The sequence below is a fragment of the Staurois parvus genome, unplaced genomic scaffold (genome assembly GCF_062004578.1).
Source record: "Staurois parvus isolate SC_StPar_1 unplaced genomic scaffold, SC_StPar_1.0 ptg000321l, whole genome shotgun sequence".
Classification (NCBI taxonomy): Eukaryota; Metazoa; Chordata; class Amphibia; order Anura; family Ranidae; genus Staurois; species Staurois parvus.
The window spans coordinates 10478475-10504100 of NW_028318117.1; the positions used below are offsets into that span (position 1 = coordinate 10478475).

The 25626-nt window shown below is 39.8% G+C and overlaps 1 protein-coding gene and 1 pseudogene across 1 annotated transcript in view; one reads left to right on the forward strand and one right to left on the reverse strand.

The window, feature by feature from the left end:
• SLC13A5 (solute carrier family 13 member 5) overlaps positions 1-25626 on the reverse strand; it is a 123322-nt gene that overhangs the window by 78796 nt on the left and 18900 nt on the right. The window lies entirely within an intron of this gene.
• LOC149457431 (phosphatidylethanolamine-binding protein 4 pseudogene) lies at positions 3803-4402 on the forward strand (annotated as a pseudogene).

Below are 25626 nucleotides of genomic sequence, written 5' to 3' on the forward strand. Positions count from 1 at the left end.
GATATTGTTCTATAAGAAAAGGTATTTAGGCTGAAGTAGTACTTCCCACCGGCTCCACATCTCTGTACTAAATATCTGGAGTGTAAGCAATGACCAAGGAGCCTGCCCTAAGCCCTACTCCACAGGAACCTTTCCCTACACTTTGCTCTCTACCTCAAAAATGGGCATTCCCTTATTTAAAAGATTCCCATGCCCACAATGGCTGCCAAAGTCTTTCAAGAGTTCAGTGTGCAATCAGTCTTCTTCTTCTCTTGAGGCACTGTATGGAATCTATAAGGCCCCATTCACATCTTGCAATTTGGGATCGTGGTTAGAATCACTGAAATTCTGCCCAAGATTCCAAATTGCATGGCAATCGCAGCTCAACGCACTGCGTGTGTTTGGGTGACATTATCTTTCAATGGCACCCCAAATGCAATGCAGTTCTGCTGTGATTGTCGGACGACAGGATCATGCAGCAATTGCGGCAAACCATGCCTTCACAAATCGTGTGAAGCTTGTTGCGTGAAAAGGAACAAGAGCTTATTTTTGGTCGACAAACGTGTCATAGGGCAGCCCATTCAAATGAATAGGTTGCCCTATGCAATATGCAGAATTGCATGAAAAGCGCAACATCAAAATCATATAGTAGGAACACTCGTTCCCCTTACGCTATGATGTAAATGGGGCCTAAGGTCCCAATTCCCTTATGAGACTCCCCTTCCCATTTAATAATAACACATAGCCACACACAGGTGAGAAGGTTAACTGCACCTGCCTATATAATGAAATGTTACAAAATGACATTTCATTCACTTCTATGCACTTCAGCAAAGCTTGCGGTAACCACTTCAATGCAGAAATATGGTCAGAACAGAAAACATAGGAAACCACTGATCCAGGATTACTTGGGCTCAGAAGAAATGGGTTGAATGATGCTGGCCATTAGACTAAGGACACCTAATAGCAGAACAAATTACTACTGGGGAAATCTCTAGACTGAAGTGGAATTTTGTAGGTTTTATTTATTTTTTAATCTTTTAGGCTCCATTCACACTTACAACTGGACCACTAATGATTAGATACAGGAAACCCAACAAGGGTTTCCAGTGATTAGCAGCAGGAAAAAGTCCCATTGAAAGCAATGGGAAACTGGCAGCTCCTGCAGTTATTTGTGGACGCTCACATGTAATCATTCATGGTGCGATTACCTTGTGAATGATCAACCCTGGACACAGAGGGGTTTATTTACTAAAGCTGGAGAGTCCAAAATCAGACTCCCTTCTGCATAGAAACCAATCAGCTTCTAACCTCAGCTTGTTCAATGAAGCTTTGGCAATGAAACCTGGAAGCTGATTGGTTTCTATGCAGAAGGGAGTCTGATTTTGGACTCTCCAGCTTTAGTAAATAAACCCCAGACTGTCATGGAATTCTGACAGGTCATGTGGCCTGGTTCTGTTCCTGTTCTTTTTAACTGCCCTCTAGTCATATTTATTGTTTATCTACCTCTTGAAGCCAGTGTAATAAATGTGCAGAGCTGTGGGTTTTTTAAGCAGCAAAGCCATACCAATGTTTTCTGACTAGACCTCTAAGTTTTAATGATGAATTTACAAAACAGGCATTTTGTATATAATGAGAAGACTGGGTAACTTCTGGCTTGAAGAATGAAGTTAAATACATTTTAACAACTACAAAATGGCTGTTCAACAACTGCGTAACATTACAAATGCTATTCATCACATAACGTAATTGTAATATACACTGACAGTTCCTCAGAGACTGTATGTATCCATCATATAATTTGCTGTGTCTGCTATCAAAGAATGACCTTTGCCCTTCAGAAGCCATCTTCCCATACAGAATTCCAGAAATGGCAAAAATCTCATGCCACATACAAAGGAACCTATGTTTTATTCTAAGACAATATTTCTCTTTTAAACTTGACAAAAGACATGTATGATGACAGAAGTAGCAAATAAAGCCATTTTGTACACAGAAAGACATATGATGGAAATGCCAAGAAAATGAATGATGTCTGTGCATACATATATATATTTATATATAATAAAGTAAACAAAAAAAAAGGAAAAGAATAATTAATTAAAAGAAAATAATAATTATATATATATATATATATATATATATATATATATATATATATATATATAAAACCAAGCATACAATCAATATAAACTAATCAAGTTTCTAAGAGGTAGTGAATGTTAAGGCAAAAAAGACTGATTTTGTACATCTCTGCGAAATACATGCATATTTCCCCATGTTTTAACTCTTACAGTAAACATGCTGCAACTACAGAAATATAACTATATAACTGTAACTATGACAGAATTTTCGTGTGTACCTATTAAAGGGGAGTTAAATCCAAAACCAAAAATTTAAAGTGTAACTAAAGGCAAAGCTTTTTGTAGTCTTGGATAGAGTGGAGAGAGATTAGAACCCCTGTCAGTCTTTATTGCTGTCTAAGTTCCTGTTAGAGAGATTCACCCTCTCTATTTGTCCTGTTTACTCTCATCATCGAAAGTGAAAGTAAACAAAAATTCCAAATTTTGGGTTAACACTAAAACAGTAAGAGGGGAAATCTTCCAATGGGCACACTATTTCTGGTGACCTTGGTCACATGCTAGGATTTACTCGCTTTGGAGGGACTTTTTCTCACTTCCTGTTTTCAGACAGGAAGTGAAGGGAAATCACCCCTATGGGACACAAATGGCAAAAAAACTAAGAGGAGATATACACTTTCTTTTACTGTACCCAAATTAAAAAACGTTTTGCCTTTAATTACACTTTAACATATTGCAGCTTACCAATCCTTGGTTTAACTAGATAGTTTTCTTTTTTACCCTCTGTTTTCACCTGGTGATCTGACCTATAACACAAATGTAGGTGGGGCCCACCAGAGCATAGTAAATGAGCAGAAGCTCTACTGACTTCCATCATCCAATCAGGTGTAAACAAAAATGCTGTTTATTTTATTGTCTTTGCATGTAATTGGGTATTCTTTATAAAGTGAAGCTTTACCTCATTTACTAAGCTCTGGAGCAACTGCACTTGCAGAGTGCAACTGCACCTTGCAAAGTGCACAGTCTAGTTGCCTTTAGTAAATAAACTTCTAAATCTTCAAGGTGGCCACATAGGGGGATTTACTAAAACTGGAGCACACAGAATCTGGTGCAGTTGTGCATAGTAACCAATCAGCTTCTAGGTTTCATTTCCAAAGCTGAATTGAGCAAGCTGAAGTTAGAAGCTAATCAGTTGCTGTGGACAACGGCACCAGATTCTATGTGCTCCAGGTTTAGTAAATCTCCCCCATCATGTGTGCTTTGAGCCCTGCATGAGTTCTACTGAGGTCTGCACCTACCTAATTCCATAAAAATATTATTGCACTTTGTACCTCAATATTACAGTAAAAATTGCAACTTACAACATATTATTCTAGAAAAAGAGGGACCTTTAAGCATTTCCTAATGTATTTAGCAGCAAAATTATGTACAGAAGGGTAACTTATCAACTGAGAGAACAGTTAGGGGCACATTCTGTATGTTTATTCCTAAATCAATAAGGGCCACAAGGAAGAAGCAAAAGGGACACATGGAACCCATAAAACACTAGTTTGGCATGCCTGCTCTAAGGTTTGAAACAGGTCAAACATGTTTTTTTGTACTTTGCAATCCGAGGGGTTGGGGTGATACTTATCCATCACCAAAAAGTTTTATTCCTGTTCCAGATGTGTTCCAGTTTACACCTAATATCGGAGCGACTTAGACTGCTTTACATCGTTAAGCTGCACAGAGCTCTTGCTAAAATGGCAAAGAAGTGGTTTGCAATCTTGTTTTTCTTATCATTGACATCCTTTGTGTTACCTCGTCCTATTTCATGTGACTTTGTTCGTCTCTTTGGAGTTGATGCTTACTTTTGTTCTGGTAATCTCCATGTAATCTACCCAAACATGGGAGATGTATCCTGCGTGTACATACCCACCTGCTACGAGTATTCCCAAAGCTTAAGCAAAGTCTGGGGAGCACCACTTATTAAATTTCCTGATGCCAGGCCAGAAAACCTGTACACCTTAATTATGGTGAATCCTGATGCACCCAGAAGATCTAAGCCAATACACAGATTCTGGAGACACTGGTTGGTCACAGATATCCCAGGTGAAGATCTTCAAAAAGGTGTTGTTACTGGAATTGTGCAATCAAAGTATTATCGTCCAAAACCACTGCGTCATACTGGACTCCATAGATACCAGTTCCTAATCTACAAGCAACATCCTCAGGTCTCTCCATTTCTCCTACCCAGTGAAAAAATTCTGGCCGCTTGGGACGTAGCTGCATTTGCTCATCGATCCAGGCTGGGTGATCCTGTGGCTACGACTCAGTTCATGGCCTTGAATCCACGTTTATAGGATTCCATAAATTCCTCTGACCATTACTGTGAGGTGTGTTATTGAATGTATATTGGGTACTAAGTTAAAGCAATTCTGTCACTTTACTCAAACCCTGAATAAAAGTTGTACTTGCAAAGAAGCAAGTAAATGCTTATTTCTCCTGTAGCTCATACTATTGAACTTGCCTTTAAAAATCTTCCAAGGTCTCTTCAGAAAACAAGAAATGGACAGTTTCTCTAGTGTCGAGCTCCTGTATCCTCCGCTGTGCTCAGTTGTTCCTCCTGCCAACCCACACATCTCAGCAGGATACAGTAGTGGCTTGGGGTTCAGCAGGCGGACCAATGAGTGCTGCAGGGAATGCAGGACATTGACACTCCAAGGCATGTTGGTGTTTCAATACACTTCAGAGGACAATTTCTCATCAACAAATCAGGGTTCAGCAACTTGGGCTGCAGGAGAGGTAAATATTTTCTAGCTTCTGTGCAGGTGCAGCTTTGTTCAGAGTTTCAGTTTAGCAACATAGTTACTTCAGGAAATCGTATTGCTTGTCTCCACCAATAGGTATAGAGAGATGTGGGGCTGCATATAACAAAGCCTCTGCTTTTGAGTGTTATGACTTTTTTAGATTAAGATTCTGTTTTATTCTATCATGAATTTTAGTCATGACTATTGCTAGTTCTAAGAAGACAATCTATATGTATATCACAGAAGCGCACACAATATAGGACTTTACTGGCATTAAAGGGGAACCCACACATTATATTGTGTAAAAGTACAAATTGTATTCACAACACCAGAACAACATTAAAAATTGTCTACAAAAATTGCTCAATATCAGTACAAAGGCTTCCTACTGCTGACTCACTCTACCACAAAAATAGCATACATATGTAAGAATGTCGATATTAAAGTATCTACATCAAACAATGTGGTGGTGGGTCCTCATGAGTCAACGCATTTCTCTTTAGTTTCCTTAGGACGCATGAGGCTACAGCAGCGGTTACTATATTAGAAAACAAAAAGAGCATTTTATATAAACAACCAGTATAATGTATATTAGAACATATTTTTCCACATACAGCAGTTAAATTGAACAATAAACATCTCTACAATTATAACTCCACCTTCATTCAGCATGCGTTCGCAACATGGGTAGTCCCCTTGGGCGGGCACTGGAACACATATAGTGATCGACGACTGGTCAACCGCAGTGAAACTTGCTCTATAACAAATATATACGTATGAGCATGCCAAATAGACATAATAAGTTAGACTATCCAATGTAATAACACCATCAATTGTACCTGAAGGATTACAGTCAATGGTCAGGTCCACTTATTTATAGTTGGGAATATCCTACTGGGAATATTAGTTGTTATATGGATCTATGCTGCCTTTGAACAAGATACAATCCCTTAAAAAAAGGAAGATATATCGAGAATTGGTGGAAGTTACTGTATATAAGGTCATATAGACTAAAACAACTGTTATTAGGGGAATAAACATTACTGACAACATACCTCTTATAATTAAGATGAGTTTCCCATGACTAAACGCATCCTGCACAAGGACAGAGCCAAACAGCTGTCCATCCATCCAGTCCCCACTACATCGAGAAACACCATAGACACTGGCTTCAAAAATGGTATATATGCAAGCCTATGGCAAATACAAATCACCAAAGTAAACAATATAGACCTCTACTCCTCAACTTCTATATCAAACACAGTAGAATAAAACAATTGGCTGTCTAATATCTTCATCGCTTACCATGTTGGGACCAATAGCGCCTCACTGGAACTCCCTGGAGGCTAGCCTGGGTAGTCCCTCCTTATAAGTGCACCCACCGATGGACTCCTGCCTTGCAGCCGCACGTCGGTGCTGGCCTATGATGTCATCCATCAACGTGGCTATCATGACTGGGCATGTCTGGACAGAAGTTACACAATCTGTGCTTACATTTATATAGAAACATTTTATTAATCTACAATAACCAGTAACTGTAGAATAAAGAAATATAAACTGTCAAGATAGAAATACTGAACTGCCACTGCTGAACTGACACAGTAAAATCTCCAGGGTGGCCACCTTGATTCTTGCTTCTCTGCTTAGAAATACGTGAAGCCAATGAATTGTTAAAACACCTAATCTGCATATTTGGCCCAGGTCACAAAGTAGTAAAGCAAGGATGACAGTCCTATATCTTGAAGCTTTAAAAACAAGTCAGCTCCCATATTTCTGCCCAGACAAATTTTCTTTACATTTCCAATCAATCTGTCAAGAAAGTTTTTGTCATTTATCAGGTTCCATGTATAAGAAGCACAAGGATACCAATCACAAAGGAAAACCAAGATGTGTGGACATATTTTCAACATCATATATATATATATATATATATATATATATATATACCATATTGCCAAAAGTATTGGGACACCCCTTTAAATCATTGGATTCAGCTGTTCCAATCACCTCCATGGCCTCGGTGTATAAAATCAAGCACTTAGGCATGCAGACTGCTTCTACAAACATTTCTGAAAGAATGGATCGCCCACAGGAGCTCAGTGAATTCAAGCAGGTTGCCACCTGTGCAATAAGTCCATCCGAGAACTTCATGGAATGGGTTTCTATGGCTGAGCACCTGCATCCAAGCCTTACATCACCAACTGCAATTCAAAGCATTGGATGCAGTAGTGTAAAGCACGCCACCACTGGACTCTAGAGCAGTGAAGACGTGTTCTCTGAATCACGCTTCTCTGTTTGGCAATCTGATGGACATGTCTGGGTTTGGCAGTTGCCAGGAAAACAGTACTTGCCTGACTGCATTGTGCCAAGTGTAAAGTTTGGTGGAGGGGAGATTATGGTGTGGGGTTGTTTTTCAGGGGTTGGGCTTGGCCTCTTAGTTCCAGTAAAGAAAACTCTTAAGACGTCAGCATACCAAGATATTTTGGGCAATTTAATGCTCCCAACTTTGTGGGAACAGTTTGGGGATGGCCCCTTCCTGTTCCAATGTGACTGCACACCAGTGCACAAAGCAAAGGGCCATAAAGACATGGATGAGCAAGTTTGGGGTGGAGGAACTTGACTGACCTGCACAGAGTCCTTAGTTCAACCCAACAGAACACATTTGGGATGAATTATAGCGCAGGATGCGAGCCAGGCCTTCTCGTCCGACATCAGTGCCTGACCTCACAAATGCGCTTCTAGAAGAGTAGTCAAACATTCCCATAGACACACTCCTAAACCTTGTGGACAGCCTTCCCAGAAGAGTTGAAGCTGTTATTGCTGCAAAGGGTGGGCCAACTCAATATTTGACACTACGGACTAAAACTGGGATGCCATTAAAGAACGTTCATGTGCGTATAAAGGCAGGTGTCCCAATACTTTTGGCAATATAGTGTATACGAATGATAAACCCATTGTCCTTCCCTGAATATGTGTCATTATATTGTATATTTGACATAAAACGGTTAATCCTTATTTGATTCTACATTCAGCTGTTGCACAACCTTTTAATGGGCTAAAGTCAATGATCAAAGAGAATTTATTCTTTGTCAGCACTTGATCTGGTGCCATGCTGGCAAAATTAATACTATACTGGTTCTCTTCCAGTTTACTCTCTTTCTCTAGTAAATAAAGTGTGTATAACTTTGCAGGTGGTTTTTCACTGGAAACCCAAGAAGGAGAGCTAGACAGAGACAGGATTGCTTTCTGCATGTGCCAACCATATGGTAACTGATCCAACAATTTGGAAGACGTCTATGTTATAGAAGCTAAATTCGAAGGCTCTTACACATAGGAGTGGGATCTTTTTCTGCACATTACCAGAGAAAGAATCTGTATGGACTCTGAGGAGCAATGTACAGCAAATCAAGGCCAACTTGAATGTTGCATGCAATACTTGGCCCAACAAAAATGGGAATGTTGGTTAAGCTCAATATAGTGTTTTAGACCTGACATTTGGAAGTGTTTGGTAGTTGGAGATTAATCACTCTCTAATAATGCCCATCTGTAGGAGCCAGATTCTGACTCTGCTCCTACTTCTGCTGTTGGTGAAATAATTTGCAATATGGTTATGCCCAAATCTCACAGATGTTGGCATTCACTGTAAGTATCATATCAAATGTCCATCCCATCCAGGGGACAGTGGGGTAACCCTGTGATATCAACACACATATGCTGATATTGACCTTACTTGATCTCCAATCAAGATTCTTCAATGTTCCATCAGAAAAAAAAAATCTCTAGGCAAAAATCCCTCTCACCCACTTCTACCCATTTACAATGAGAAAAATAAAAACACTTGAAAAACACTATTCATTAAAAAACAGTAAGGTGTTCTAAAAATGGCAGCAGTGCCAAGTGAATGGGACCCCATGTGTTAGTGTAGAAGGGAAGCAACTGGAAAATCACGGCTGTCACTGTAATAGCACTGATTACTACGGTAATTGTCAGCTTCCCCAGCGGTATGAGATATGTATACTTACACTGGACCAATGTATTCTTGCAATAAAGATCATACTTGCAATCCAGCTTAACAAAAAATCATTAAAGCTCATCTTTAGGGTAACATTCCCCCCATTACAATTGAAAAAAAAAAAACAAATAAACCTAAAGCCCAAATTCCTTTTCTTGAATTCATGGTCCCATGACCCTGAGTCTTCTTTCCTTTTGACTGTTTGGCAGAAGAGTCATCCTTCGAGTGCTCATGTAGCTCCATGGTGATATGGCTGTTTCTCAATGGCTGTAAGAAGAGTTCATTGGAGAGGTATGAAATATGTAAAGTTAATAAGGGAGGTGCCCCCACACAGTGACATTAGCCCGCACGGTCCTTATGAACAACCAGCGGCCATCTTGATATTTCATGTAAGTTGTTTACCTGTTTTTATACTACATCCTTTAATAAAAAATACTACACTATCGGATACCTCTTTTTTGGGCTTGTTTGTTCTGCGAGCCCCCCCTAAGGTGATTCCTGACACATGAGAGTGGGTAACATTCTCCTGTTGGCTGATGACGGAATACCTGGTGATGAGCTTTCTACCTTCGGACACCTAGTACCTGAATGCTGGTGACCTGGTGACCGTTTACGTTGCAGCGCTCCAGATCCAGATGACCAGGAGTAGGTCCTATTTACTCCAATGCGCAATAAATTGCGCTATGTGGTCAGTGCAATCAATATTCACTATCTAAGCCACAGATGTCACGGATTGTTTATATTATTTTGTAATACCACCGGATAGACTGACTGGCACCATTGTCACTATTTGCACCTTTTTTCTTCAGGATATCTGTTATCGCTTTTCATCATTGGTTTCAGCACTACGTTTTGTTGCTTATTTGCACACGTATATTATGTAAATTTTTTATCAATTTTATTATTCAATTTTTAGCGCTGCATATTTTATGTTCATTTACTTTGATCCAAGCTGGATCAGCTCAATAAAAGGATTAAAGCTCAACTGTAGGTTAACCCCCTCCACTCATTTCCTAACTAATACACACATAACTGTATTAATTGGTGTGTTTATATCCCTCTGGAGTTCAGTCCTAAAAAACAAAATTAGACAAAAAAAAATCTAAAACAGTTAAAATGTATTTTAGTTAAGCCAACTAATTTACATTTTGAATTGACAGTTAATTTTGTATGTGTCCTAGATTTCACATTTTTGCCTTCCAGAGTTAACTTTGAATGCACTCATATAAATAATTGTAGGTTATTCCTAGAACACAGAAAGTACATAACTTTCAGTTATGCATCCCTCCTGATTTCCTCCTCTTCCTTGCAGAGAATGAAGCTCTTTGCATAGTGGATTAACTGTGCCAGGAATGATGGTTCTTGGCCATTTCAGGACACAGTGGCTTTTGGCAGTGAAAGTTTGTGAGTTGCACTTTATTTGAATAGAAGATGTGGAGTATGCTGAGATTCAGTGGGGGGCGTCACATTGAGAGCCTATGTGCTTCGCCTTCAGGGACCTTATTCTAAGATATTGAGGTTGGCTTTACACAGAAATCTCATGTTTATTTACTAGTGGCTTGAAATACTTCCAGTGAACAGAACTCTGGAATTTTGCAGGGCTTGGTCTCTTTATAGACCTTTACATATAAAAGAGATAATAATACAAGTCAGGTGTATATCCAACATAAAAACTCCCATTCAGTCCATGTTTATTTACTATCCTATTGTAAAAGTTATTTTAAAAGGCAACTTCAAACAAGAGCTGATGCCCTGTTGGAATAGATACTTACAGACATACAGTTTTACCTGTCAAAAATGTTCTTATTCTTTACAGCCAGCCTTACAATTGCAGCACTCTTGTCAGACAGCACAGCCAGGTCCTCAACCACCATCACACCTGCACCTGCAGCACAGCTTATTTAAAGTTTTAGTAAACTCCTTTTGCATACTTTTACCTACAGGTAATCATATAAAAAAGCTTCAAAAAAAAAAATTTATATAAAAATTATTCTTGCGCCAAAAAACTACAAAATCTAAACTGCTGCTGTGCAAATGTGAAGAAACACAAACAATAAGAAACATAAATAAACACGCAAAAATAGATCTCTAAATCCAATCAAAAAAAATTATTATATAAAGTGCAAAATAAATATATCATAAACCATGAATTAATGGTTTATGATATATTTATACACGGAAAACTTCCATCTTCCACCTGTGCAAACCAACATCAAATGTACTCACCAGAACTTAGTGAGTGAGAAGCCTTTAGGGATTTTAAAGGGATCCTAAACCCTCTTTAGCATCCACTCCATAGAATTCTTCACCGTCCTAATAGGCTCCACCATTCAACCAGGAGAAAAAATCTCAAATAGTGTAATATTGCCAAACAACAATAAAATTTGAAAGCAAAGATTAAGACCACTCACATGTCAGCAACTTTTAAAAGGCACATTTATTGAGTACAATAGCCTCCAGATGGAACAAGAGCATTTTACAGCCTCCTCTTTCAGGAATCTCACATCAGCCACAGGATAAAGCAAAGAATCCACAAAACAAACCAACACAGCTCCCAAAGATGGCCCCTGGAACGCACCGCTCAGCGTGCGCACCACTCACCTGTAGTGACGTCAGATATATGGAGTATGGACCGGAAATGCGTCAACGCGTTTCGCCCCTCCCATCGGGCGTTCTCAAGACGTCCATTTCTACCTTAAATACCCGGAAGGAACCCGCCCCTCAGTTGCGATTGGTCAAACCACCTCCCAAGAAGTACTAAACACCGCTCCTCCTATTGCTTGACGTGAGAGTCCTTTACAACAGAAGTACTTACCTACAAAACTTCACGTCAAGCAATAGGAGGAGCGGTGTTTAGTATTTCTTGGGAGGTGGTTTGACCAATAGCAACTGAGGGGCGGGTTCCTTCCGGGTATTTAAGGGAGTGATGACAGGAAATGGATGTCTTGAGAACGCCCGATGGGAGGGGCAAAACGCGTTGACGCATTTCCGGTCCATACTCCGTACGTCTGACGTCACTTCCAGTGAGTGGAGCGCACGCTGAGTGGTGCGTTCCAGCGGCCATCTTTGGGAGCTGTGTTGGTTTGTTTTGTGGATTCTCTGCTTTATCCTGTGGCTGATGTGAGATTCCTGAAAGAGGAGGCTGTAAAATGCTCGTGTTCCATCTGGAGGCTATTGTACTCAATAAATGTGCCTTTTAAAAGTTGCTGACATGTGAGTGGCCTTAATCTTTGCTTTCAAATTTTATTATTGTTTGGCAATATTACACTATTTGAGATTTTTTCTCCTGGTTGAACGGTGGAGCCTATTAGGACGGTAAAGAATTCTATGGAGTGGATGCTAAAGAGGGTTTAGGATCCCTTTAACCACTTCCAGACCGGACACTTTTACCCCCTTCCTGACCAGGGCAATTTTCAGCTTTTAGCGCTATCACACTTTGAATGACAATTGCGCGGTCATGCAACACTGTACCCAAATGAATTTTTTACCATTTTTTTTAGATAGATAAAGCTTTATTTTGGTGGTATTTATTCATCACTGGGATTTGTATTTTTTTTGCTATGTAAATGAAATGTCCAAAACATTTTTTAAAAAGTGTTTTTTTTATAAAATTTTGCAAATAAATAATATTTCATCATAAATCTTTGCCAAAATTTATTACGTTATCTTTTTAGTAAAAAAAAAAAAATCCAAATTAGTTTATAAGCAAAAATTATAATTTTTAAACATTTTTTTTTACATTTTTATTTTATTTTTTTATATTATTATTTTTTTTTTTTTTTTTACATACTGTCACCCTAGCAGTACAGTGTCACCATGGTGACACTGTACTACTTGTGAGGGGTGATAAAGATTTTTTTTTTTTTTTTTTACACTGATTGCTTTTACACCCATATAGGATGTAAAAGCAATCATTTCTCTTTCTCTCTGTGTGCATTCTTGCACTCATTGAGAAATACAGAGTGAGCTGTGATTGGTCACAGCTTGTCACATGGTACAAGGCTTTTGTGAATAGCCTTGTACCATGTGACCTCTGTGATCATTCACAGATTTCACACATAGTAAGCAATGATGTCACAAGTGACATCTTGCTTACTACTTTGCATGTGATCACTGATTGGCCAATCAGTGATCACATGATCGGGACCTCGTACAGAGGTCTCGTCCGACGATCGGTGTTTCACTGTGTCCGGAGGACACAGCGGGCACCGGATCGCGGTGCTGCGCGCTCCCAGGGTGCGCGCACAAGCAGGGTGCGGGGAGGCCGTTTATAGACGGCCACCCGACCCTGCAGTGCCACCGTCCGGCCGTTTATATACAACGGCCGGTCGGGAAGTGGTTAAAATCCCTAAAGGCTTCTCACTCACTAAGTTCTGGTGAGTGCATTTGATGCTGGTTTGCACGGGTGGAAGGTGGAAGTTTTCCTTGTATTTGAAGAATTTTTGGAACTTCTGATTTTTATTATGCACGGACTTTTGGTGTTTAATATTAATACTACTGGGGATATTCACTATTAATTCATGGTTTATGATATATTTATTTTGCACTTTATATAATATTTTTTTTTGATTGGATTTAGAGATCTATTTTTGCTCTGTTTATTTATGTTTCATATAATAAAGCTTACATGTAGGTAAATGAATATCGGTGCACATTTAGGAGATATTGGCTCCTTTTGACAGCTGGCACATGCGCTCTGAAGGAATTGTATGGTTGTGCCGTTCCTTCACCGTACTGAGCTGTGGCCCGGGACTCCCGTGTGCATGCACGGGAGTGACGTCATCACGGCACGGAGCTTGTGAATCCTGAAGAATGACTGGGTGAAGATGGAAGCCTCTGCAGTGGTGGCAGCGCACCGCTGGAGAACTTCATTGCAATGCATACTAGCACATTATGACATTACTTTGCAGGAGAAAAGATTTTTTTTAAGTGTGGATTACTACCTCTTTAAGAACACACCTCCAGCTTGCTGATTGGATCACAAAGGAGCAGCAGAACACTGATCAGTGCACTTTGCTCTTTCTTTCAGTATGTTCTTGGTCAGCACATCTGCACTCTGTGCAGCTACATGTAAGGATAACTAAACACAAGAACAAAAATGCAATATACTGCATGTAGCGCTACCCTCTTGAAAGTCGCTGAGTTTTTGGGTCCTTCTAAGCTCAGCACAGCCAGGCAACGTGCATTTTCCACACTTTCATCGAAAGCCAGTAAACAGTCCGTGAGCTTGTTTTTTTTTGTTGTTTTATTAGGGGTTAACAACTTGGATGGGGTCTAGGGGTATTTGGGATGCCCAATGGAACTTGGAGGACAAACTTCTTAGGATAAATTGCAAGAATCCAGCAACAGCACAAAGTGGATTCTAGGCTCCTTACTCCTTCAGAAGTGGCACTTCCCTTCTGACAAATCAGCACATGGAGGGGAGCACTTGGTCCCCTAAATTAACCTCCTCAGACCCCAGATGAAAATCTACTCATCCACCTGACTGTCTTGAGAGTATCCCTGGGAGAGGGCTTCCGAGACACCCAGAGAATATAGTTCCAGGGAGAACTAGTTGGGTATTGCACATGATAACCCTCTCCCTTCTTTGGCACAGGGGATCTAGATGTACTCATACTGTCCTGTTCTTTTAGCTTTAAAGGTTGAAGCTGATTTCATGGCTGGGCTGGCTTCTTCTCTATTGACAGGCTGTCTTTCCCCAGTAGACTGTAGAAGAGTGGAGGTCCTTCTTTGCAGCTTCCAGCAGACCCTCCTGCTCTGGGGCCCCATCTCAGGCTCCACACCAGCAGCATTTACTAACTCCATCTTCCTCTCGACTCCCCTGTTGACCAGGCTCTCTCATATTTAAGGGCTGACCTAGCCACCATGCCAGACTTCCTGGCTGGAGATTGGCCAGATTCCCCTAAATATACAGATCAGCCCCTCCTCACCCCCACCCACTGCTTCTAGAAATGTATCCAAGTTTCAGGTTAGGCTGGGGAGGTATCAGAGAACTGACTTGCAGAGCCCTCCAGCCTAACCTGAAGTAACCTCACTGACTCACTCCCAGGTTGACTCATACCCAGGCTTCTAGCTAGCCTCTGACTAAACAAAAAAAAAAACACTGTACATGTAATGTACATTAGAGGGTGTTCCATGAAATTTACCATAAACTGTTTTTCGTTAAAGCTGAGAACTTTTTCAGCAAGTTACCGGACATGCAGTGTTCTTGTCAGTTCCTGTGAGTTGGCATGGAATCATAAACTAATGTTCTCTTCATTCTGTAAGCTACTAAGCTCCATATCCCTATGTAATTGAGATGAACAAAGGCAGACATGTTTGAAGCCCAACCTGGATGATAACCAAGGCTTCCTCCATAGATACAATGGAATAAAGGAGCATAGCTACCCAGGGACAAAAACGTGTGTTATTTACAGAATTGCAATAAAACACAGGAGAAATTTGGAAATCAGATCAGCATACAATTACACTCAATTTACAAAGTTACCATTTACTCTGGAAGGCTGTTTTCCCCAAAAAAAGAGAAAATCCATATAGGGGAACATCATGCCATAATAATGATATAGATAGGATATAGATGGATCGAAATTCACCAGTTAAGCAGGGACCAGCCAAATTTTGATCCATCTACGGCCATTCCCATTCCACTTAAGCTGATCTAATGATCAACTTCTTTCAAACAAGCTTGTTGGAAAAATTTCCTTCAGTCAGCAATGCAGTGGTGTTATCATTTTCCTTCCACTTCACAATTATGTGCCACTTTGTGTTGGTCTATCACATAAAATCCCAATAAAATACATTTACATTTTTGGTTGTAACATGACAAAATGTGGAAAATTTCAAGGGGTATGAATACTTTTCAAGGCACTGTATGCTGGGAAAAGGAATGATCTCCAAATATGATCTCGGGGTCTGCTTAGTGCTTATGACTCTTGGGTCTGCTTAGTGTAAAAAGGAATGACTAAATGCTCAGCAAAATGTTAGATGGCCATATGTTATACTGCAGTTTTATTTGCTGAAGAAAAGAGATGCCATAGAGTCCCCAACTTAATAGATGAACTCTTTCACTTTTCCCATTTTGTGTAGTTTACTTAATAATTATCTTGTGATTTTAATGATGAGTCATTCTTTTCTTAATAACTATCACACGAAGTTAAGCAACATCTTCTTTACACAACTGTGATCAAATATCACTTCTTACAGGATTTACCAAACCACAAAATTTTCTGATAGGTCATTCCACCCAAAACTAACATTTCTGTGTATGAAGATTATGGCCAGTTGCATCATTTAATTTATTGTGAATATATATATATATATATATATATATATATATATATATATATATATAGGAACCACAATAGCCAGATCTTCCCAACTTTTCTGTCTGCCAATTACAGCCATTACCTGGGATCTCATTCTGGCTGATATATTCTCCACTAATTCAATTATTTTAAAAACATCAAGACAAACAAGTGCCAGTTGTTTGACTTTGTAATGTCTCCAGTGGTTATCAGAGAGGTACTGACCCAGCAGGCACATCTCAGCTTTCAGATCCCCAAGAAATTAAAGAAGCGATTTGGCCGCATAGCTTTTACCTGTATTGGAAAATATCAGTTTATGTACTCTAATAAGTAAAGCCTAACTCCAATTATTTATCAGATGAAAAAATGTATTGCTCACCATAACTCACTACATCATGGTCTAGTGCTAGCCCTGTTCCAGGTTGATTCCCACCCAACATCGTTCAACCTTCAGTTGCAGATATACTGTATGTGTGTCCCAAGACATAGACAGTTCACTTCCACACATTCGTCCCTAACCGCAGGACAGAGGAAGATCTCCACTGAAAGAAGAATCAACACAAGAGGCACATCATACTAACTGTATGTCCCATTTGATGATTTTTATGTTTTTATTTTTAGTTAAACGTAGATTTTAAGAACACATTTTTTTAAAACAGAGTTTGACTTTGCTTAAAGTAAGCACTTGGGTAAGAAGAACAGTCTACTCTTTGCAGTGGCCCCAGGCTACAAGTTGGGTGTAGAGACCCAGACATTGAACATACGTTTACCTTTGGGAACATGGTTGGAAGATGTATCATGTGCCCACTGCACTGCAATGCCAGGTTACATCCTGTGGCATTCCTTCACAGAGTTCTGTGAATGGGAAACTACATGTACCGACTTCCTTTGTGGCTGTCAGTTTGTAGTTCGCAATGAAGCACCATGTCGCCGTTTAGCGCTCTGGTAGTTCATTGAGTCTTCCTGTCAGTGTGTATCTGCTTGCTTGTACGAGATACAAGCAGACAGATACACTGATAAGTCTGCAGGAGTCCTGCATAGCACCCACAGTCAGTAGTGCAATGCTTTATAGGCTCCAAGTAAAAAAATAATGCATACCTACAAAAACATGTGCATTTATTATTTTATAATAAGGCGAACTAATCCTTTAAGGAAACCACTCGTTTTTTTTATTGTTTGTTTATTTTTATATTAACCGCTTCCCGACTGCTGTATAGCAGAAATACTGCTACAGGGCAGCACGAGTGCGCAAAATCACGTGTATATATATACGTGATTTTGCATTTCCGGGTTGGGGGTGCACGCACCCTACCCGCACCGCCATTCGTGGCCACGGCTGTCAATCACTGGGTCCAGGCCGGTGATTACTCTCTGGCGTCCGGTGATTGCCGAGCATCTCCGACGGGGAAGAGAACTGTTTGTAAACAAAACAGTTCTCCTCCCTGCAGGGTCAGACTGACAACTCATGGGGCCCCCGGGCAATAGGGGATCATGGGGCCCCTGTGTCCTTGCCCACACTCAAAGCACACCCAAAAAAGCCTATAAAAAGGTACCAGGGGCATTTCATGGGGCCCCCTACTGACCCCGGGCCCTCGGGCAGTGCCCGAGTGCTCGAATGGTCAGTCCGCCCCTGCCTCCCTGTCAGCTCGTGCACACTGCTTTGGATGGCTGTGCGCAGCACAGCCATGCAAAGCAGTGTCCTTACAGTGAAGCACACAGACACAGCACATAGTGAAACAGCACACAGTTAACCCTTTGATCGCCCCTCATGTTAACCCCTTCCTGCCCAGTGCCATTAGTTCAGTGTCATTGCTTTTTTTTAGCACTGATCACTGTATTAGTGTCACCGGGGATGTCAGTGACACCAAGTCAGTTCCCCCCAGTGTCAGAATGCCATTTGTAAAAACTATTACTTTCATGTAAACTAATTAATGTACACTTATTGGGATTTTTTTTAGCAAAGACATTTAGTAGAATACATTTTGGCCTAACTTTATGACGAAATTTGATTTATCAAATTTTTTTACTGGACATGTGTAATAGCAAAAAGTCAAAAATGTTTTTTTTCTCAAAATTGTTGGTCTTTGTTTTTATAGTGCAAAAAAAAAATGCACAGGGGATTAAATACCGCTGAAAGAAAACTTGATTTGTGGGAACAAAATATGTAAATTTCTTTTGGGTGCAGTGTTGCATGACCATGCAATTGTCAGTTCTAGTAACACAACGCCGTAACTCAAAAAATGGCCTGGTCAGGAAGGGGGAAATCCTCAGGAGGGCAAGTGGTTAATTTACAAAAGTCAAAATAATTTTACCATCAAAAAATGTTTTAGAAACTTTGTTTCTTTGTATTTTTTCTGATTAAATGTAAACACTAGAAAGACAGGTCTGATTCATCTACAGATATTTTTCATCTGCAGTCAGATCACACAATATAGGCCATTGCTAGTAGCCTGATGCAGTAAAAAAAATCCTCTGCAACTGGTCACTGAATAGAAAAACAAAAGTCAGTGGATCACACCTAAACAGTTAACTGCTCAACTTCCAAAATGTTTATTACCACAATTTTTGTGGGTTTTGCCAGAATAATATTTGTGATCTTTAATTGTTTTGTTGGCGTCCATAAAACTGAATGACATCATTTTCCATTGATTAGTTTTGCACAGTATGTATTGTTCAGTGGGGGTTATGAACTTTGTGCTGTGGTTTATGCATTAAAATAACTCTTTTCTTTAAAAATATATAGCATTGGATTTTATTTGTTTGCAGGTCTCATTTAAATTGCCAAGTCTATTAGGTATGGTCTTCTAAGTGATACAAGCACATATGGCAAAGGGACCCAGAACAGTACAGTGAAGGTGACCAGCATCCCTAAGCTTTGTGCAGCAATATTATCTACCAGTCACTGTGAGTCTGGTGGGTTGTGATAGAGCAATCGCTAATTTAAAACCATGAGTTCTTCTTGATAAATATTTGAAAGCCTGGAATCCTGAAAAAAGTCTAGGAGACAGTGAACTGGGATCCATTGATATTTAGATTGGCAGCTCACAAAGCTCAATTGGACTACTATCCCAGGAAGCCTAACCGAGAGAATTTATAAGAACTGCTGTTCTAAGATTCTCATCCTCCATGCTTGTGAGTATGTTAGAGAAGACAGAAATCCTTTAAATAACTTGAACTGTCTACTGTCTGGGTACTCCTCTTTTTGATATCCTAATTAAACTGTCTCTCCAATGTTAAAGCAAAGCTCCAGTCATCTTGCAAATTCAAAAAAAAAAATCACCCCTGCAATTGTTGCTGCAACTATACTCTGAATCAATATACTGTATATTTGTAATCTTTTTTTTTTATATAAAATCTAGCATTACTTACAGAACTCCCTGGATCATGCAAGCGGCTATTCAGAGTGTGGGCATCTGAAGCCTGCTAGGAGTTTGTTCCCGGATTAGGTGCAGCTGGTTACCCAGCATGCACCTCCCGATCTTGTGCATGTGCAGTGAAAATTAATCACAGCACACTATGTGTATTGCAGGTTTCCAACGGCAGTATCAGAGGAAATTCCCGCTCTGTTGTTATGGCAACCTGTCAATCAATCATGCGCCTACCTCAGCCTAGCATTGTGTAATTTCTGGTTTTGCAATAACGCAATGCTAGAAGCGGAGTATGCCTGTTGACTCCTGGAATTGATGACACTGGAATCCCAGGAGCCAACGGGAGAAAGGAAATAATGTAACTAGCTGCAGCAAAGTAGGACGAAAGTGGAGCGATTTCTTACATTTAAAGGCACTAAAACTAAACAAAAAAGTTACAACATCCAAAAACTAATGGCACAGGGATCAGCAACAAATGTGGTCATGGTTGCAAAATAGGGTGAAACTCTACTTTAACATGTTCAATAAACTGTAAAAAATACAAAAAAGCATCTGGTGCCCTTTGCCTTAAATCATTGTAAACTGGAGCAGGAACCAAGTATGTGCCTAGAAATGGTTGAGTATAAAGAAGTAGTGGGGCAAACTGCATCAGCGATATCAATATGTATCTGATGTAAGTTTGGAAAATAGGAGGTAATGTACTTAGGTGTGCTTTTGGTAAATATGGCACTGATTTTCAACATGCATGTCTTGTAGAAAATGCAAAAAATCTCAGATATTATAAATATAACCCAATGTTTGTGCATTCAAGGTCATACCTTTGATCACATCATCCACATAACAAATATACAGGCATCACTCTTCTGTATAGTAAAGCAAACTCAAATGAGAAAAACCTTTATAATGCACTTAAAAGTGGAATAGTAGAAACCCAGGACATAGAAACATTATCAACCAGAGCCAAAACATACTTTAGTATTAGTGCTTTCTTCAGGCCAACCACCTTTTTGCTTTCTCAAGAAGTATTCATGGATGAATTCCCTATTTCATGCTTGCTTCCTCCCATAGGTCCCATAGGTCTGTTGTATGAGATTCACTCACTAGTCTCACACTAGCCTCAGGTTATTGCAAACCTCCTTCATTGGCCTTCATTGCCCAGAACCTAACTTGGGTTCCAGCATCTCTCTCCCTTTGATCTTGGTCTCAATGCAAGTTCCTTGAATTGGCAACTGCAGGGCCGATGTCCAATAACAAAACTTTGTTTGCAAATAGTTACTTTTATTTTCTTTGATTTCCATTACCTTTGAAAGTTGCAACAATGTTCACTTTTTTTTAGTTCCTTTCTCCGAATAGTGCACATACAGTTAGTCCCCTACATATGAATGTTCAAGTTGTGAACTTTAAAGATGTGAACATGTCCAGTCATTTAAAGCCGAGTACACACACCCAGCGGCCTGTACGCAAAAAAACTAACAAATCGCCGCTCCAACACATGTAATGTTCCGGCAGCAATCTCCCCACCAGAACTCAGTGCTTGCAGCTATTGTCTGCAAGTACTGATCTTTGTTGGACATACGAACAAGTTGGACTGACAAACGATCTCCATAAGTAGGTAGGGACTTACTGAAATGTCTACTCACATCAACAGTTTTCAGGGCTCAGTGTTATTTCTAGGGAGCACTGGAAGTTTTTATATCACTTCCCCTAAAGCATTATCTCCTGATACATCTTAGAGATGTATAAGCATAGATGGATCATCCACATGGAAACTTAGAAAGGAGCCCAGGGTCTGGAGGATGTCCAAGTGGCCTAGTTACAATCTTCATTCCATGCAATAAATCAGGGAGATAGGTTAAAACTACACACCTACTTGCTATTTTACAAAGGGGAATGTACATGTAGGTAATTGGTGTTTATAGGGGCAAACCAGGTCAGTACAAGGCTTCCATCTTTCCTAGTGCCCTATTCTGCCTTAATCTGTCTCTGGTGATAGGAAAAATCATTGCTAAGAGCTGTCAATCTTCCACAGAGATGTAATGATCCCCAAGACTAGAGGGGTAATTAGGACAAAAAATTAAGCTTCCTATTACAAAACAAATAGAAGGTCTCTGAATGTCTGTGAGTTTTTATATGCCAATGATGGCATGAAGGGCATGACTCTGAGTGCACCAATACTGAGCTGTGTTTATAACATCTGCAAGACATTTTCAACAAGGTTTACATGTTGAAATCTGGGGCCATATTTGCCACACGCCACTCCTCAACCTAATCCTATTTTCTGAACACACATCAGATACAAATTGATTTTGCAGACGCAGTTGTAATTCTTTTAACCAGCCTTGTCAATTATTTGACTCCAGCGCCCTTCTCTGGTCAAATTCTCGTACACTGAGAAAAGCCTGGATTTCACTCTTGTTCCATAAATGTCTGTTATTGCTTTAGTGGCACAGGACAAAACCCAATCTTCACTTAGTCAACTGTAAGTCATACTCTCATGATAAAGGTTAACTAGCCTGTTAAAGACAAACTATTCATAAAATAACATACGTCCACTCAGCATTTGGAACATTTCACAGAAGAGTTATATGTCCATTTAGAAAAGAGCAGAGGTGTTCAGGAGTACATGGCAACCAATAACAGATCTGCTTCCATTTGTCTGAAGTTTCAGAACCGTACTGCACTTTCATCATGTCATTAAATGATGTGTTTTACTTCTATACACATTTTGGATTGTCCTATCTATACCAATCTGCAAGCATGCTAAAATTCGTATTAGCTGTCATTGTGTAGCACTCAGTGCTGTCATAGTCATGCATGTCTTACCTCTTGAACCTAGACTAAACACTTTGTAGCTTGATAGAACACGAGCAGATAATATGGGCATGTCCATTTGCAGAGTTCAAGAATCTAAATTATGTTTTTTTAATGGTACTTCAGGAAAATGTTTAATAATCTTAGAAAAACAGATGGGGGAAAGGGGGTCTATAAAGCAGGGACACTAATGCATTTGAATTACCATTCTGACTTTTATGCTAAAAATATAGAAATGAGGAGGCGATGCAGTTTGGCATCTTTACCTTGAATGGTAAATTACCTTGTTCTAACACTGGGTCTGGTAACAGTAGATAAAGCCAAAATTTTTGTTCAGCCTGATATATTTATTATTATCAACCATGCACACGGTCAATCAATGAAGCTCATTATATTGATTAATTAACACATGTGAAAGTGATGTGCCATGTCATGGTGTCAGAAGGGTTAGATGTTAATCAGGGTTCTCACTTATGCAGGTTGTTGGGCTCCAGGATGTCTGTTCTGAATGGAGAAAATGGGTTTTGCCATTTTCTCCAGGACTGGTACTGCTGGGTTGGGTTCTGGAGTTCAGAGGCTTTGTAGGGACTGGGAGGAATGAAGCCTCTAACCCCGTGTCCACATTTTACTGGAAACCAGCATCCTGATTGTGCAGCATGCACAACCCTTTTAGTATCTTTTAGTATAGAGGCTGTATACATTTCAGGGCTCTTTCCCCTGGAGACAAGTTGTTGCAGGAGCAGTGTGTATGAACAGATGCTGGAAGAGTGCCTTGTCTGGCCTCACAGAAAGGCAATCTGCTTGAACCAAGGTATCACCTAAGAGAGGAGATTTCTAAAAACTGGTGCACTCAGAATCTGGTGCAGCTGTGCATAGTAAATAATCAGCTTCTCAGTATAGCTTGTTCAATTAAACTTTGACAATAAAAACTGGAAACTGATTGGTTACTTTGCACAACTGCGCCAGATTGTGTGTGCACCAGTTTTAGTAAATCTCCCCCTGTGCAATTAAACAGGAGCCTGTGCAACCCCAAGTTGGGCACGTGGTTTGACACAAGCCTGAATGAGATAATGTGATGCATCTGTGCGGAGAAAGGCTCAAGGACTATGCTGTCTGGATAGCCAGGAGCCTGGAAAATTTCTATTTGATACTGAAACCCCCTGAATACTTTACTTTTGAATAAAAGTGGGCAAAAAACCCTGAAATGTACTTCACTGGCTGGATTGAAGCTCATGAAAAGCACTAAATCTGAGTTCTTCTTGCTACTTACGTATATATCTATTTCGACATAACAATCTCATGATCATTGAAGCATACAGTACTATGACTATTATTTCACTGTCTTATGATTTGGGGTGAACTCTTATAAAAATAGATTACATGATTATTTTATGATTGGAATTGGTTACAACTGTAAGGCCCCTTATCACACGGGCGATCCGATCACGTCCAGCTGTCAGTTTTCTAGGTAGACCTGATCGGATGGTTCATGTATTCCTATGGACTGGTTGATGTAAAAGGCTTGTGTCCATTTACACCTACCTCCACTTCAATGCACTAAAAAAAATGGAAGGGGATCCATTCACCTCGGTCGAGGTGGATCGGGGGGATTGGAGGGCAGTTGGGTGTAAATGGACAGCCAGTCCATTTACACCCGTCTGTCCATAGAACAGAGCGGGCTATGTCCGTGTGCACTCTGCATAAATTGAGTGAACACAGACCTGACATCCACCCGCTCTGCTCTGCTCAGCAGGGGATCAGCGGACAGATCCCCTGCTGAACAAAGTGGATTCCACCACGCATGAAGAGACCTAGGAGTATTCAGGCAATATGTTTCTGTTGGGTAAGGATGACATCTTTCACAACCATAATATTTTTGTTGACTTACTTCCTTCAGAATTTGAAAAATAAACAAAGGAATAAAGAACTATTCAAAGGGTTCCAGCACTAAAAGTTCCCTGCATTCACTATATCTGGTCTCCTACAGTACACACAACATGGAAATGCAATTATGTTAGTAAATATAAACTGCTAAATACCTTTTCTCATTAGCAGTATATAGCAGTCTTGAGACTTCTATCAGTGTCCAGCAGAGCACTGGTTAAAGCTTGTTGGAGGAGTTTTCATTCTGCTCAGACTGTCCTATGAGGCTTCAGAACCCCTGTCCTATCTGGACAGTGCTGATTGGCCCTGTTTTGATCACATGGATCCTCCCAGGAAAAAAGAAAAAACTCTCTAGCAATGTACACTAAACTGAGCATGCGCAGCTTGCCACCAATGCTCTAATCTATTAGGAGATGAAATGGGGACTGTGGAAGAAGGAGAGGATCAAAGAAGATGGGATCAAACATCCTTTTTTACACAATGCCAAGGATTAACCCCCTACATTCCACAGTGAGTATAACAAGCATGCTTTACTGCATATACAGATTGATTTCACTGTTGTGGGTTTAGTAACACTTGAATAAAGCTAATGAAAAACAAACTTAGCAGCATGACTAAAAAAGTCATTTTATCTACTAATCAAAGACTTAAAGCAATATTAAACCCAATTTTCTGAATTCCTTAAAATTGGCTTGCGTGTAACTAGATTCATGTACAAGATCAGTTAAACATTTGGGCAACTTAATTATCTTGAGCAATTTTAAACGGAATTCAAGTCAGATATGAGATAAACACTTAAAGTGGAACTTTAGTCAGGAAATTAAGTCCTGCTAGATCACTTCAGGTTGGCTCATTTTGTAGGTATAGCTATGTAAAACAGTAACAATAAGTGTCTATACTGTTTAAAATCCAGTAATACACTGTATCACCCTGCTCTGCACATGCTCTGTTGCTCTCTAATTTTAGGCACTGTGCCAAATTTGTGGAGACTGATTTGCTGACAGCTTAAAGATTTACTGCTGCTCAGGATTCAGCAAAAGAAGCAACAAGAACAATGCTGGAGATAATTTACAGCACACACTAATTTTGGCAGCATAATTATTAATGTGGAAAGTATATTCCTCGCTAAAGAACATTATTTTTTATCAAGTTGTTCTGACTAAAGTTCCACTTTAAATGCATATTAAACACAACTAGCTGAACTACCTACATTTTTCTTTTAAGCTACAAGTTTCAAGTGTTTTTTTGTCCCCAACAGACTTCAATCAGAACACCCAAAAAAAGAGCAAAAATTTGCATAATTGTGTGGTTTTTTTTCTCCTAGTTACTAGCTTTTCATTGGCAAAATTAATTCAAATAAGATACGCTCAAGCAAAAACATCTGGAAAAAGCCCATAA